The sequence below is a fragment of the Octopus bimaculoides genome, chromosome 1, assembly GCF_046866305.1.
Source record: "Octopus bimaculoides isolate indiv1 chromosome 1, ASM4686630v1, whole genome shotgun sequence".
Classification (NCBI taxonomy): Eukaryota; Metazoa; Mollusca; class Cephalopoda; order Octopoda; family Octopodidae; genus Octopus; species Octopus bimaculoides.
Genome location: NC_142928.1, coordinates 152698513 through 152717356, shown reverse-complemented (window position 1 = coordinate 152717356; position 18844 = coordinate 152698513).

The following is an 18844-nucleotide window of genomic DNA, read 5'->3' as shown; positions in this document are numbered from 1 at the left end:
TGACCTTGAAACACTGGGCCTCACAGAAGTAATGATGGGAGACCGGGACCTTTGGAGATATGCTGTGATTGAGAAGAATGGCATCTAAAGTGAGATCGCAGCCACATATGTGCGGCCGTGTTGGGAATATCCCTGATGTGTCAGGCGATATGATATGCTTGAGAAGACCTGTTGAGTCAAGTAAAACCAATATAGTAGCTGTGGCCAGTGCCCCCTGTTTGGCTCCCATGCTGGTGGCATGTAAAAAGCACCATCCGAACACGGTCGATGCCAGTACCCACTGACTGGCTCTTGTGCTGGTGGCATGTAAAAAAGTACTATCTGAACATGAGCGATGCCTGGCCCACTTGACTGGCTCCCATGCTGGTAGCATATAAAGAGCACCCACTACACTCTCGGAGTGGTTGGCATTAGGAAGGACATCCAACTGTAGAAACATTGCCAGATCAGATTCGAGCCTGGTGCAGCCACTGGCTCTCCAGATCTCAGTCAAACCGTCCAACTCATGCCAGTATGGAATGTTAAATGATGATGATGATGATGATTATGATGACCCAGCAAGACAAGTGAGACCATAACCTGTGGCCTTTACCAGGGGTGTAGCCAGCCCACTTATGCGTACTTTTCCTTCTTTGGACACAAAACTCTACTTGCGAAAACCTGTTAAGGCAAGTGAAATCGAAATTGAACCAAATTCAAGGACTGGCACCCATGCCAGTGGAGCGCTAACAGCATCGTCTGAGCGGGATCACTGCCAGAGCACACCACCCCAACAAACATAACATACATACATACACATATGCACTCACACATACACACAGCACCCTGAAAAATACAACACACATACACACGTACACACACTGCCCTGACAACCACAACACACACATACACACGGACATATGCACACACGCATGCACACACACATGCACACATACACGCACACAAATGGAACACCCACACACATGCACACACACACACACACACACACACACACACACACACACACACAAGCCTGCTATCCACATTTCCCAGAAAAAACACACACATACATACACACAAATACACACCATTCTTTACTTACAAGCCATACATGTAAAGCCCAAAACCTTTTTAATAACAGTCAAAAACAATGACCAGATTAAATGCACTCAAAACCTTTTTAGCAGTCACCAACTACTTTGTGACCATGTGACCACCATCAGTCACTTTGAAAACAAATACCGGTTGACATTTGCATTTAATGGATACATTATCAATATTTATCATTTTTGGATAAAAGGAAGATTTTATACGAAAGAATTGCAACTCTGTTTATAAAAAATTAGCATTAAGTTACTGCAAAATGTTCAAAATAGTAAGTAACAGCTAAACTCTAGCTAAATGTGACACCTGTAAAGCCAGATCTGAGAACTATAAATGGTCTGTTATTTCTGTACTCACCTTGTTTTCAATCTAAGATACTGCAAGCAATTATGGTTTCTAATCACTGTGAGACTAAAAAGTTCAGCACCCACTGATTGACGAACCAGACATGTTTTATCTTCTTGTCAAAGACTTTATTACTTGATCGGGATATATTCATGCAAACTAATTTTTATCTTCTTATTATGAAAAAATTTTATTACCTGATCTGAATGTTTTTATGTAAACTATCGTTTGGCTCATCACAGATGATACGCAAAACCTCAAACATTTTTTTATCATTGTTAAAGACTCTATCACTTGATTTGAATACATTTATGTAGACTAATTTTTGAAGCCACAGAGGATACACAAAGCCTCACACTTTACTTCTGAAAATCTTTTTTAAATAAGAGAAACCGGTTAAGTTAATACTTTTAAAAGACTCCTACATTTTCAGATTCTTTTCCTTATATATATATATATATATATATATATATATATATATATACAAATTTAATCTGCGATCCATGGGACGAGCCGTTTTAGCGATGCGTCCTGCCCAAGCTCGTCGAAACGCCGGTGTTAAAACGTGGGTGGCTGATGAAGGAGAATGTTCTCTATGTGGCTCGTGTGTTCTCGTCTACGTTTGTTTGCAATGTCCTGTACCCAGATATGCACCTATACATACAGGTGGATGTCGGTATGCACATACCTGTACGTATATATGCATATACTCATTTACTATTTGTTTTTATATATATGTGTGTGTGTGTGTGTGTGTGTGTGTATACATACATACATGAACACATGTACATGTGTGTGTACCTTTGTGTCTGTGTTTGTACCCCCATCACTGCTTGTCAGCATATATATATATATATATATATATATATGTGTGTGTGTGTGTGTGTGTGTGTGTGTGTGTGTATGTGCTAAAAATGCATTGGAGAACATACTTTAAACTTTCTAAATCTGAAGACATCAAAACCAGTTAATAAAATATGACTTTCTCTCACCTGCAAAAGTTCTATTGTTAAAACATACACTAAATTTTATTCATTGACACTTATTTTGCATAAAACCTTTTTATACGCAAACTTTTCAGTAAAATGTGATTCTCCTTTTTTTGTGTGAAACTCACCTTGTGAAAAACATGCTTTAATATTTTACAGTAAACCATAATTTTGTATCAATATTTTCATATATAAAGATAAAAAAGAAAAATTTATCTCCTGTGTTAAAAAATGAACTTGTTTTATTCATTATATATTTAAAGATTTAATGCATTTTCAACGCATATTATTTTGCCAATATATATATATATATATATATATATATATATATACACACGCACACACACACACACACACACACACACACAAACACACACACACAGTGTTCATTTTTAAAAGCTTCATAGGTTCAGCAAATAGAGGCATACAATACATTTCAGAGTTATGAGTATTTTATAAACAGTTTCTTATAGTCTTTGGAAAAAGAACTCAAGTTTCATGTTTTGTGAAGGATACCAGGTTAAGCATATTCCAAGCTGTTGCCACTTTCTCCTCCAATCTCCTCCACTTATACCTCAAAATGTTCACCCATCGGCAGCTGGAACTGACTCTGAATAAGAGAGGAGAGAATGGCAAAAATCAAGAATTCTCTGGAGGTGACATGCCATTAAGTAATCACAAAGCTTTGATTAAAATGCTTGATGGTATTTGTCATGATTCTTTACATCCTATCAAGTTCAAATCCTATCAAGGCTAACTTTGCATTTCTTCCCTCTAGGGTCACTAAAATATACCCATCAGGTATTGATATCATCTTAATCAATTAACTATCCCCACCCCTTAGCTTACTGGTTTGTACCAATGTTCGAAATTATTATCACTATCATTATCATTGTCTTTATTGTGACCACGATAACCATCAGCAGCATTACTATAAGTTAAATAAAAGTCTTTTAGTGATCACTTTGTTACTAAATGTAGGATGCAGTGTGGGTGGTGAAAATTTCAAAAGTCAGAAGTAATTTGGTGTTTAAAACTCCAAATTAATTGTTACATAACAAATTGCTATTTACTTATAATGAGATTTTGCTTTAATCCTGGATGAGACACAGATTAAGGAGAAAATTTAGTTAATGGGCCATTAATTTTCTTCCTAGTCACTGTTCTATTGGATTTCTTCAAAGCTATAATTATACCATACACTCAAACCCAACAACAAGAGAAAATTAATTTAAAATTCAATTTCAGCTCTTAAAATGAAATACAAAGATAGTAGAAACTTTCACTGAAAATATTTATTTCTATTTATATTGAATTTTTTCCATAGAAACTTTCACTTGATATCATATGCCGGACTTATATTTACCAATTTACAATTAGTTATTTAGAGCTGTTACATCTTGAAAGGAATGAAGCAATCTGAGCATTTTAAATTCTTATGTTTTATCCAAAGCTGGGTGAGAGCTTCTTGGTGTTGTTAAGAAGTTTCCTTCTCAGTCATGTGATTCCAGCTTTAATTCCACTGTTATCAGTATAAGCAAGGTCCGGTTCATGTTGCATTACGGTGGCTTGGATACCTCAGGGACCCGGAGAGCTATGCCAGTAAAGTACAAGTTTCTGGTAGAGCATCCAATGCTTGACAGGTCAAAGGTTCAAGGCCAAACTAATATGGACCACCTGCATTGGGCCAAAGCCCATGCCTAGAAAAAGCAGGATACAAAGCATTGATGACAATTCAAAAACCAACAAGACCTGGGAGAGGAAGGCTCTCTCTTGGAGAAACTAATGGTAAAGTAAGGTGAAGGTTACCTTTGTGAGTCATGCTAACTCATAAGGGCCAGTTTCCTGGTTTCCATGGCGTATAAATTCCCTACCTGGCTGGGAAGCCGATCTGTCATAGGATAAGTCATTTTTGCCAGCTGAGTGGACTGGAGCAACGTGGAATGAAGTGTTTTGCTCAAGAATGCAACACATCACTGAGTCAAGGAATCAAAACCACAGTTTTACACTCGTGAGTCCAGCAGCCTAACCACTCAGCTACATGCCTCCACTGGGAAAACACAGAGGCTAAATCTCACTTCCTCCAAACTGAAGGAGTGGCTCTGATAGCTTATAGTTGAGAACAGGGTAGAAAAGTCTAGGGTGACATATGACGGATGCAGACAATTCGCCGACAGACAATTTGCTGATTGGACAATAAATCAACATGCAGAAGTATCAATCATGGAGTTCATCAAAACGGAATGTGGAGGCAGAAAGCTTCTATACAAAGGGTACACCTTTATTATTGATAGAACCAGAAAGGAAAAGACTTATTGGAGATGTGCAAATCATAAACTGCGCAGTGCTAGACTGACAACGATTGATGATGAAATTAGCACAACTTCTTCTGAACACGTACATCCACCTATGCCCATAATTGTATGTGATGTCTTTATTTCTATTTGTAAGACAAACAAAACTTTTTGTACTTTTTTCATATATCAACCTATTGTACAAAATATCTTTTTTATAAATAAATTGTTTTTATTTGTAAGTCTAATAAAACATTTTCGTTATTTTTACTTTGTTTTTAAAAAATGTCGACATATTGTCCTTTTGGCAAATTGTCTAATCAATCAATGGTCCTGTTTGTAAGTTGTCTGTCAGCCAACTGTCTGTTGACGAACTGTCTGTCTACTGACCTATGATCCATTGGGAGAAAAAAACCTAAGAACATAACAAGTGTCTTCTACCAGCATTCCAGCCATGAATGTATCTTAGTTTTTATTTATTTATCTTTTCTCCAGACATTGTATTATATCTGGGACTACTATATATATATATATATATATATATATATATATATATATATATATATATATATATATACATATATATATATATATACATATATATATATATATATATATATATATATATCTGTATTGGATAGAATTTCAACCTAAAAAAATTACCCAAAAGCATAATCGTAGCTGTGTGGTAAGAAGTTTACTTCCTAACCACATAGTTCTGGATTCAGTCCCACTGAGTGGCACCTTGGGCAGATGTCTTCTGCTATAGCCTTGGACCATCCAAAGCCTTTTGAGTAGATTTGATAGACAGAAACTAAAAGAAGCCCATCATGTGTGTGTGTGTGTGTGTGTGTGTGTGTGCATGCGCACAGGAGCTTGTGTCTGTGTTTTTCCCCTACCACTGTTTGACAACCAGTGTTGGTGAGTTTATGTCCCCATAATTTAGAGACTAAGCAAAAGAAACCAAGAGAATAACTACTAGGTTTAAAAAAATAATAAATACTTTTTTTTTGAAGATTTATTCACTGCTCACTTCCTGTGCATATTCTATGTATTGTTCATGCAGTTTTGATTACTTTTTCTGATGAGGTGTAGTGCACCTAAGCACTGGATACAATAAGTTCATTATATTTTATATATATTTTTTTAAAAAAACACATAATCATAATACAACAGCCTTAAATGAACAGGCTGTTGACATCTCTCTTTATTTGAATGTTTTCACAGGTTTATGTATGAAATTTCAGCTTCAGTTCAGGAGTTACTATAATCTAGATGGATCTAATTTCATGTTTTATATTTTTCAAATTTACATAAAACCTCATCCAATTGGTATTCAATAATACATGGTATCAATTTACACTTGACAAAGTTACAGTTCTGGAAGTTCAACCAGTGCTAACACAACTATTTTTGTTTGCTATCTTCAATCAGATCTCTACTTACATTCAGCATTTTCGTATTTTCTTTATTGTTTCAATCTTCCTTTATTATATTTATTCTCATGATATTCCTTGTCTAATATTTCCCTTCAGTCTTGATTAAACAATGAATGCTGTCATAGAATTCTGCAGGTTTTGTGTAGCATACATTTTGATTTTCATACTCACTCCTTTTTTCCCATTGTTTTAAAGTTGTCATATGTATATATGTATCAATCATTGTTTAAGCTTGTCTACATGAATTTTATTCTGCTTAATATATTACATATCTGCTTGAATTTCTATGTCTCTGTTGCCTAGTAATGCCATGAAAATGCCACTACAATGGTCTTGTGCACATATTCTTTTTTGCCTTAATTCTAATTAATTGAAATATTTAGAAAAAAACTATCAAAATTTTAAATTGCTCACATTTTTTTTTTCAATTTAAGATATTTTTATAAATATCATTTTAAAGGATATGTAGTATAAACTTACATTGTTGTTTTTTATATTTTCTCTCATTATTAACTGATTTTATGCTGATCTTAGTATTTGTTTTGCATACCATTTGTTTCATGCGAAGATCTAACTCGGCTTGTGAAGACCTAACTCGGCTTGCAAAGACCTATTGGGGCAAGCGAAAGCAAAATCGTGATGGCACCTGTGCCCAGCGTTGCCTTCCTGGCACATGTAAAGACATTCGAGCGAGACCGTTGCCAGTGCTGCTGGACGGGCTCCTGTGCAGGTGAGACGTAAAATACACCATTTTGAGCATGGCCGTTGCCAGTACTGCCTGCCTGGTCTTCATGCCGGTGGCACATAAAAGCACCCACTACACTCTCAGAGTGGTTAGCGTTAGGAAGGGCATCCAGATGTAGAAACTCTGCCAAATCAGATTGGAGCCTGGTGTAGCCATCTGGTTCACCAGTCCTCAGTCAAATCGTCCAACCCATGCTAGCATGGAAAGCGGGTGTTAAACGATGATGATGATGATGATAATGATATTTGTTGTGTTTATTTTATTTCCTTGAAGAAACATCCCACATAACGTTATACTGAAACAAACAATAGCTAATGGCCATATGTTGAAAATGTTGACTTTCCAATTACCAAAGTTAGGCAAAGTTGATCCAGATTAGTACCTAGATGAGTAACCATCATTATCATTATTTAACATCCATATTCCATGCTGATGTGGGTTGGATAGATTGCCAGGATATGATGGCTCCAAGGACTGCAAGATGCTCCAGTCTCTACTTTGGCGTGGTTCAATGGCTGGATACAATTCCTAAGAAAATCCAGATCTATTTTTGAACCAACAAGAATGCTTCTACATAGGCTGCTGGAAATAGCAGCCACACACAGATCACTCATTACATCATCATCAACATCATCATCATCATTATCTTCATCATCATCATCATCATCATCATCATCATCATCATCATCATCATCATCATCATCATCGTTTAACGTTCGCTTTCCATGCTAGCATGGGTTGGACGATTTGACTGAGGACTGGCGAACCAGATGGCTGCACCAGGCTCCAATCTGATCTGGCAGAGTTTCTACAGCTGGATGCCCTTCATAACGCCAACCACTCCGAGAGTGTAGTGAGTGTTTTTACATGCCACCAGCACAAGGGCCAGTCAGGTGGTACTAGCAATGGCCATGCTCAAAATGGTGTTTTTAACGTGCCACCTGCACAGGAACCAGTCCAGCAGTACTGGCAACAATCTCACTCAAATGTTTTTTCACGTGCAACTGGCACAAGTGCCAGTAAGGCGATGCTAGTAATGATCATACTCAAATGGTGCTATTTACATGCCACCGGCACAGAAGCCAGACAGCTGTTCTGGCAATGATCACGCTCAGACGGTGCTGTTAGCACTCCACTGGCACAGGTGCCAGTCATTGAATATGGTTCAATTACGATTTTGATTTCACATGCCCCAACAGGTCTTCACAAGTAGAGTTTAGTGTCCAATGAAGGAAAGGTTGGCATGGGTGCCAGTCGTCAAATTTGGTTCGGTTTCGATTTCACTTGCCTCAACAGGTCTTCGCAAGCAGAGTTTAGTGTCCAATGGAGGAGAGGTACACATAAGTGGGCTGGCTACACTCCTGGCAGAGGCCGCATATTAGGGTTTCAGTTGGCTTGCCGGGTCTTCTCACGGACTGCATATTTCCAAAGGTCTCAGTCACTAGTCAGGTCTCAGTCACTAATCAAGGTCTCGGTCACTTCATTATAAAAAAGATGCATTGGAAAATATGGACCATGATAACATAGCCCATTGGATAATATGCTCCATGACAAGGTAATTACAGTTGAAACAACTTTTATCATAGATTTGGCTTGATAAAGACTAGCTTGGAGCTAAACAACAGCAAATACTATTAATACTATTACACTATACTGCAATAAACACTATATTACACTGTACTGAAATGATTATTATACCAAACTAAATTTCAGTATGTTTCATTTGAACAACAAATATGGAAGCGAAAAAGAAACTAAGATGAAAATGTATAAATATAAGCAAATTAAATATGATGCTATGTTGATTTACATGTGTAAATATTTAGTTAAACTAAGCATGGCTGTATGATTAAGAAATTTGATTTTCAAGATTTTGAGTTCAGTCTCACTGAGAAGCTGTTTGGACAAGTGTCTTCTTCTATAGCCCAAAGCTGACAAAAGTCTTGTGAGTGGATTTGGTAGACAGAAATAGAAAGAAGCCTGTCATATAACATCAGTATCATTATCATTTAATGTCTGTTTTCCATACTGGCATGGGTTAGATAATTTGACCAGAGCTGGTAAGCTGGAGAGCTGCACCAGGCTCTAATCATCTGTTTTGGTTTGGTTTCTATGGCTTGATGCCCTTCTTAATGCCAACCACTCTACAGAGTGCAGAGTGTCTTTTATGCCTCAATGGCATGGGTACCTTTTACATGTCACTGGCACCAGTGCCTGTTATGTGTCACTGGCACTGATGCCTATCATATCACCAGCACTGGCCATGGCCATGATTTCACTTAGCTTGCCATATATTCTCCAGCACAACAAATTGCCAGAAGTCTCAGTCATTTATCATTGCCTCCATGAGACTCAACAACCAAAAATCATATTTCACCACCTCATCTCATGTCTACCTCTTCCACAGATTTCCTCCACAATCAGAGATTGGCACTCTTTTTACATAGTACACACATGTCCTCATCTATTCACACACATGTGATTGTGTACACATGGGAGTGTTACTGTGTATGCATTATTGTGTCCCCTTGTCTTGACATCACATGGTAGTTATAAGCAAGTGTCATTGTTATACAAGTGGTGTCTTTCATTTCCAGTTTTCTGTGTAAAATATTCAATCACTTGAAAACAAATGAAGGCTAGTGACAGGAAAGGCATCCAGCTTTTGAAAATTTACCTCAATAAATTCCAGCCAATCCATGCAAGTATGGAAAATTGGATGTAAAATAGTGATGATGATGGTGATGATGAACAGCTTTGTCCAAGCAAAAAATATTGTTAAAAAGTTAAAAAACAATGGTTGAAATAATTTCTTCCTTAGAAAAAGATTAGAACACTGCTTTTGAATTTCCATATCTTTCATCTTTCAGTTTTTATTTGTTTCAGTAATTTGACTGCGGCCATGCTGGGGCACCACCTTGAAGGGTTTTAGTTGAACAAATCGACCTTGGGACTTTTTTTTTAAGCCTAGTACTTATTCTATCAGTCTCTTTTGCCAAACCACTGAGTTACGGGGACGTAAACACCCCAACGTAGTAAGTCAAGCAGTGGTGGGTGACAACCACAAATACAAAGACATACACAAACACAAATATGCACATACACACACACACACATACACACACACACACACACACAAGTGTGTGTGTGTGTATATATCACAGGCTTCTTTCAGTTTCCATCTACCAAATCTACTCCCTAGGCTTTGGTCAATCCAAGACTATAGTAGAAGACACTTACCCAAGGTGCCACACAGTGAGACTGAACCTAGAACCATGTGGTTGGGAAGCAAACTTCTTACCACACAGCCATGGCTGTACCTCTGCACTGCAAAAATATTTTATAACAAATAGTAGCCAGGACATACAGTTGTGTATGATGTATATAAGTGTGCTCGGGTGTGCACGTGTATGCGTGCATGTGTGTGTGTATTTATGTGTGTATGTATATACACGTTATTTTAGGACATTTACCATATTTCCTAGCATTAAGGACATACTGATCTCCAAGTTGCATTCTAATTTTGAAATAAAGATAAATATAAACCTTAAGACCTCAGCAATTTCATATATCTTTACCAAATGTCTTAGTGGTTTAGTGACATATAAATATAGATCCTGTTAATCACTTATTGTCCATGTTTTTTTCTTTTACTGTTTTTTCGAATATGGACAGGAGGTAAGTTTAAAGTTGGAAAACTTGTAACTTGCATCCTTTTGGAAGCGTGGTAAATTTTCAAGACTTATTTTAGGAAAAAGATTGCACTTCCAAAGCCTGTAAACACAGTAATTACTTCTTCATATAGCCAAGAGCAAGGATATTATAAAGATTCATTTCAGTGGATTAGTTCCATGATATAGGAGCAAAATGTTGTAAGGAATCTATTCCACACATTGTCCTCATCATCATCATCATAGTCATCATTATCATCATCATCATTCTCATCATAATCATCATCATCATCATCATCTTCATCATCATCATCATCATCATCATCCTCATCCAGTCATCACCATCATGAGCTCAAAATGGCACCTCTAAATGATCTCTAGATATAGCATTCAAATCCCCTTCAAATAGGACTCTACTCTCTTAAAAAAAAAAGGGACTGCTTAAAAGATGGAATGGTTACAGCTGGAATGGCATGCACAGTAAGTTGATCTGGGGCTAAACAACAACAAAAACAATGGTTTCTGATTTAGGTACAAAGCCAGCAATTTTGCAGAGAGGGTAGTAATTAATTTATCAACCAAAAGGATGAAAGGCAAAGTCGACCTCAACAGAATTTGAACTCACTTGATAATAATAATTATTATTGTACCTGTGTTTGTTTTGATATTAAAATTCAAAAAAATCAACCTTGTTTGCTAAAAGAATTTTATACCTGGGTTTGCATCCACTAAGCAAATTTCATTCCTGCATTTATGTTGCAATAACTGTTTTTTCACTGCTGTAATGATTCCACCACCTTGCCAGCAACAATGGCAGTAATTATCATCATAGCCACCACAATGACGTTGATCATCCTCATCGTCGTCAGCCTCCTCCTCCTCCTCCTCCTCCTCCTCATCATCATCATCATCATCATCACCATCATCATCAACACCACCACCACCATCATCATCATCATCATCATCATCATCATCATCATCATCATCATCATCATCATCATCATCATCATCATCGTCGTCACTGCTAAATCATTGTATTGTTCAGCTACAGCCCTGTTTCCCTATAGAAGAATGACTTCAATTAACCGATTACTAGAAGACGTTAAGAATATATTTTCAGAGGATTAGAAAATGATATCCAACATCTAAGAAAATAAAAGACTTTCAATTTCTCTTGGAAGTTCAAAAGTTAATGGTAATGTAGTCAAAGTTTTGAGAGCAATTAGGGCAGAAGATGGCAGAATCAGTAGAGTATCAGACAAAATGACTTTTAGTATTAATGTTATTTTATTTTAGTTTATATATTTTATATCATCGTTAGTAAGCAATGATATCATTGGTTAGAGCTTTTCAGTGGTGCAGTCACTGATTTGCTGCAACTTTGATAGTAAGGATGATAAGGGAATGTAGTATTTAACTTGATGCTGAACAAATATCTTAAGGGACTTTGTTCATGAAGCACTATTTGTTTGTGTTTATTTTCTTCACTGATGTTTATAGCTTTTGTCATTACATGTGCTAGCATGGCTGTGTGGTAAGAAGTTTGTTTCTCGACCACATGGTTTCATGTTCAGTCCCACTGTGTGGCTCCCTGGGCAAATGTCAAGAGGCTACATGACTATTCTCATTTTAGAAGACAGGAAGAGAGTGATTGGGCACGTAAAAGCACCCACTACATTCTCAGAGTGGTTGGCGTTAGGAAGGGCATCCAGCTGTAGAAACTCTGCCAAATCAGATTGGAGCCTGGTGTAGCCATCTGGTTCACCAGTCCTCAGTCAAATCGTCCGACCCATGCTAGCATGGAAAGCGGATGTTAAACGATGATGATGATGATGATGATGACACAAAAGATACCCAAACACAAACCTGGAAGTACCTATAATACTGGATAGCACGGGGTAAACCTGAAGTGGGATGAGCTTTATACTGTACTCTATTACGTTCTTCCCAGAGTGAACAAAACATTCGAGTGAGGTCATTGCCAGCGCCGCTGGACTGACTCCTGTGCAGGTGGCATATAAAAACACCATTTGAGTGTGGCCGTTGCCAGTACCGCCTGAGTGGCCTTTGTGCTGGTGGCACGTAAAAGCACCCACTACACTCTCGGAGTCGTTGGTGTTAGGAAGGGCATCCAGCTGTAGAAACTCTGCCAGATCAGATTGGAGCCTGGTACAGCCATCTGGTTCACCAGTCCTCAGTCAATTCGTCCAACCCATGCTAGCATGGAAAGCGGACGTTAAACGATGATGATGATGATGATGATGATATATATATATATGTCTGTCTTTGGCTGGCCTCAAATCTCACCTGCGAACCCATGGAAAACAAACTTCAACCAGCTATTCTGATTATATGTCTGTGCACACGTTTGAATGTGGTGTATGCCAGAAGGCTTGCAAATCCAATGGGGGTCTTAAAAGACATGTTAGGATCCACAATGAGCAGAACTTACCTGCAGGTATTGGTAGTGCAAATCAGAAGTGCAATCTGTGTGGATGCTTTTTCAAAACATTGTCTGGTTTAAAAAGCCACATCAGACGCCATGAAAGGGCTAAGGTGTAGGTGCAGGAGGTGGTCAAACTCTGTGTAAGGAGTAGAAAACCACCATATATATATATATATATATATATATATATGTATGTATGTGTGTGTGTGTGTGTAAATAGAAAGAAAGATAGATAGATAGATATCTACGTGTGTGTGTGTTTTTGTGCTTGACACCTGGTGTTGGTTTGTTTATATCCCTGTGATCTAGCAGTCTGTCAAAAGAGACAAAGAGAGTAAGTATTAGGCTTAAAGGTAAGTACTGGAGCTGATTTGCTCAACAGAACCCTTCAAGACCATCATAGCCGCAGTCTGAAGAATGAAACAAGTAAAAGATAAAAGGTAACAGAGAGAGAGAGATGAGGGAGCAAAGAGAGTGGGAGAGAGAGACAAAGCGAGTGGGGAGAGAGAGACAAAGCGAGTGGGGAGAGAGAGAGAGAGAGAAAGAGACAAAGTAAGAGAGGGAAAGAAAGAGATAAAAAGAGAGGGGGGAAGATAGAGAGAGAGAGGAAGAGGAGGAGGAGAGAGAAGAGAGAATAATCTCAAAAAGTTTTTGCAGCCGTGTTGTTTCTCTTCCCCTTAGGACCAAGAAGTCAAACAGTGACCTTTTTGATCATGAAAGACAAGTAGAGACGCAGCTTAAGCTTGTCCATTACACTGCTTCCCAGATGATCAATGATAGAACAAGATAATAAGTAGTTAGTTATATGTAGGCCGGACCAGACTACCATGACGAATCCAGTCTGTTGAAAGTCTGAGTCACCTTCAAGTAGTTGAGCTTGCATAATATGATTAATGATGGTTGGGGGGAGCTACTCTCCATTTCTTCCTCCTCCTCCTCCTATGCTCTCACCTCTACCACCACCACCACCACCACCACCACCACCACCATCATCATCATCATCACAACCACTATCCTCGTCATTGCCATAGCCACTACCACCATCATCATCATTGGCATCATCATTATCATCATCATCATCATCATCATCATCATCCTCATCATCATTACCACCACCATCACCACAACCACCACCACCACCACTACCACCACCACCATCATCATCATTATCATCATCACCACCACCACCATCATCAACATCCCCCTCACTATCACCCTCACCATCACCACCACTACCACCATCATTGACATCCCCCTCACTATCACCCTCACCATCACCACCACTACCACCATCATCGACATCCCCCTCACTATCACCCTCACCATCAGCACCTTCTCCACCATCACGACCATCACCACCACCATTCTCATCGCCATTCTCCTCACTATCACCCACACCATCACCACCAACACCACCATAAACACTATCACAACAATCATCATAGTCATCATCATTATCAGCGTTGTATGATTTCTAATTTTTCATATTAACGATATCTCATCGCAGACATTTAGACATTTAATCATTGCTAGACTCTCTTCGAAATTGCTCTCTTCCACCTCCTGCTCTTCTTCCTCATTTTCTTTCTCCGTTATCATCTTCATCAACAACAACAGCTAAAATGACAAGGACAATCAATGAGGAAAATAACACTTAGTTTCTAAATTCTATTAAGCACATAGCACTGTGTATAATATTTTATGTAGCCAAATTCCTCAGGGACACTACAATGCTGTTCCCTCTAATTTCGGTTTGATTCACCATATGTGAATGCTGTTTATCACACATGGCTGCAATTGTTATTATTGTTGTCGTTTTTGTGATTAGTATTATTATTATTGTTGTTGTTATTATTATTATTATTATTATTATTATTATTATTATTATTATTATTATCATTAGTATCATTATTATTATTATTATTATTATTATTATTATTATTATTATCATTATTATTATTATTATCAAAGGCGGCAGGCTAGCAGAATAGTTTGCACACCAGGGGAAATACTTAGCAGCATTTACGTTCTGAGTTCAAATTCCGATAAGGTCCATTTTACCTTCAATCCTTTCGGGGTCGATTAAATAAGTACCAGTTGTGCACTAGGGTCAATGTAATCGGCTTCATCTCCTCCCCTAAGCTGCTCTTGTGGCAAAAATTTGAAATCATCATCATCATCAATATTATTATTATTATTATTAGTATTATTATTATTATTATTAAAGGCACAGGAGTGGCTGTGTGGTGTGGCGAGGAAACTGGGAGTGTTTGACACCAGGTAAGTGGAAGCCAAAAACAAGGGAAAGAAAAAGCAAGGGGTCTACCCTGGTGGTCGGATGCCTTTCCTTCAGGAAAGCCATTACAAATCGCATCTGTAATGAGCAATGCTTCAATCAAACATTGTAAATATAATCAAATTATTATCGTATATTTAAAATTGTAAATATTTAATCGATACAGCTACTTCAACCATTTTATGTTTGTCTATCCTTGTTCGTCTCCTCTTTGTAATGCCTTTATGGCAAATATTTATGAAATAAAGTAGCTTGCTTGCCAACCACATGTTTCCAGGTTCAGTCTCACTGCATGGCACCTTGGGCAAGTGTCTTCTACTATAGCCTCAGGCTGACCAAAGCCTTGTGAGTGGATTTGGTTGACGGAAACTGAAAGAAGCCCGTCATATATATGTATATATACATATATATATATATATATATATATATATATATATATGTATATATATTGTGTTTTTGAACTATATATATATATATATATATATATATATATATGTATATATATGTGTGTGTGTGTATGTTTATGTCTGTGTTCGTCCCCCACAACATCACTTGACAACCGATGGTGGTGTATTTATGTCCCCGTAACTTAGCGGTTTGGCAAAAGAGACTGATAGAATAAGTACTAGGCATCCAAAGAATAAGTCCTGGGGTTGATTTGCTCGACTAAAGGCGGTGCTCCTCATGGCCGCAGTCAAATGACTGAAACAAGTAAAAGAGAATAAAAGAGTAAAGGCGGCAAGCTATCAGAACCATTAGCCCATGGGGCAAAATGCTTAGTGGCATTTCATCCATCTTTACTTTCAGAGTCCAAATTCCACTGCAGTTAACTTTGCCTTTCATCTTTTGCGGGGAAAGGGGTCAATAAATTATATAACAATGAAACATTGGGATCAATGTAACCGACTAGCTCCCTCACAAAAAATTTCTGGCCTTGTGTCTATAGTAGAAAGAATTATTATTATTATTGTTATTATTATTATTATTATTATTATTATTATTATTATTATTATTATTATTGTTATTATTATTATTATTATTAAAGGTGGCATACTGGCAGAATCGTTAACATGCTGGGCAAAATGCTTCGCAGCATTTCGTCTGTCTTTACGTTCTGAGTTCAAATTCCACCGAGATTGACTCTGCCTTTCATCCTTTCGTGATCAATATAATAAATATCAATTGAATGTGGGGGTGAATGTCATTGTTTTATCTTCTTCCATGTATATATATATATATATAGAGAGAGAGACCTTTGGAAATGTGCTGTGCGTGAGAAGACCCGGCAAGCCAAGTGAGATCGTTGCCAGTGCCCCTGGACTGGCTCTTGTGCGGGTGGCACATAAGATGTACCTTCCTGAGCGTGACCGTTGCCAGTACCGCCTGACTGGCCTTGTAGGGTTTTCGCGCGAGATCGTTGCCAGTGCCCCTGGACTGGCTCTTGTGCGGGTGGCACATAAAAGACACCATTTCGAGCGTGGCCGTTTTCGTGCGGGTGACACGTAAAAGCACCCACTACACTCTCTGAGTGGTTGGCGTTAGGAAGGGCATCCAGCTGTAGAAACTCTGCCAAATTAGATTGGGGCCTGGTGTAGCCATCCGGTTGCACCAGTCCTCAGTCAAATCATCCAACCCATGCTAGCATGGAAAGTGGACGTTAAACGATGATGATGATGATATATATATATATATATATATATATATATATATATATATAATGTGTGTGTGTATATATATATATATATATAATGTGTGTGTGTATATATATATATATATATATATATACACACACACATACCTCTATATATATCATCATCATCATCATCATCGTTTAACGTCCGCTTTCCATGCTAGCATGGGTTGGACGATTTGACTGAGGACTGGTGAAACCGGATGGCAACACCAGGCTCCAGTCTGATTTGGCAGAGTTTCTACAGCTGGATGCCCTTCCTAACGCCAACCACTCAGAGAGTGTAGTGGGTGCTTTTACGTGTCACCTGCACGAAAACGGCCACGCTCGAAATGGTGTCTTTTATGTGCCACCCGCACAAGCCAGTCCAGGGGCACTGGCAACGATCTCGCTCGAAAATCCTACAGGAGCCAGTCAGGCGGTACTGGCAACGGCCACGCTCAAAATGGTGCATCTCATGTGCCACCCGCACAAGAACCAGTCCAGGGGCACTGGCAACGATCTTACTTGGCTTGCCGGGTCTTCTCACGCACAGCCCATTTCCAAAGGTCTCGGTCCGTAGTCATCGCCTCGGTGAGGCCCAATGTACGAAGGTCTTGCCTCACCACCTCAGCCCAGGTCTTCCTGGGCCTACCTCTTCCACGGGTTCCCTCAACTGTTAGGGTGTGGCACTTTTTCACGCAGCTATCCTCCTCCATTCTCACCACATGTCCATACCAGCGCAATCGTCTCTCTTGCACGCCACAACTGATGCTTCTAATGTTCAGCTTTTCTCTCAAGATACTTACACTCTGACGGGTATTCACATTGACATTACACATCCAACGGAGCATACTGGCTTCATTCCTTGCGAGCTTACGTATGTCCTCAGCAGTTACAGCCCATGTTTCACTGCCATGTAGCATGGTTGTTCGTACGCATGCGTCATACAGTCTGCCTTTTACTCTGAGTGAGAGTCCCTTTGTCGCCAGCAGGGGTAAGAGCTCTCTAAACTTTGCCCAGGCTATTCTTATTCTAGCAGCTACACTTTCAGCGCACCCACCCCCACTACTAACTTGGTCGCCCAGATAGCGGAAGCTATCGACTACCTCTAGTTTTTCACCCTGGAATGAGATAGAAGTTGTTTCCTGTTTGTTTGCAGTCTTTATTGCACCTGAACATCTGCCACAAACAAAAACTAACTTGCTAGTTAACCTGCCTTTGATGTTGCTGCACCTCTTATGTGTCCATAGCTTGCACCGGGTACATCTTATAGAGTTACTACCTACTCCTTTTCTACATACTGAGCAGGGCCATCTACCTGAAGGGGTTTGTGTTTTATCTACCTTCCTACTTATTAGGATTTTGGTTTTAGCTAGGTTGACTCTAAGGCCCTTCAATTCTAGACCTTGCTTCCACACCTGAAACTTCTCCTCTAGTTCTGATAGTGACTCCGCAATTAGGGCAAGGTCATCAGCATAGAGGAGCTCCCAGGGGCAACCTGTCTTGAACTCCTCTGTGATTGCCTGGAGGACTATGGTAAATAATAGGGGGCTGAGGACGGAACCTTGGTGGACCCCTACCTCTACCCGGAATTCATTGCTGTACTCATTTCCAACCCTCACCTTACTGGCCGCATCTCTGTACATGGCTCGCACAGCTCTCACTAGCCATTCTTCTATCCCAAGTTTCCTCATTGACCACCAGATAAGGGATCGGGGGACCCTGTCAAAGGCTTTCTCCATGTCAACGAAAGCCAGGTACAGAGGTTTATCCTTGGCTAGGTATTTCTCTTGCAACTGTCTCACTAGAAATAAGGCATCAGTAGTGCTTTTACCTGGCACGAACCCAAACTGCATCTCATCTA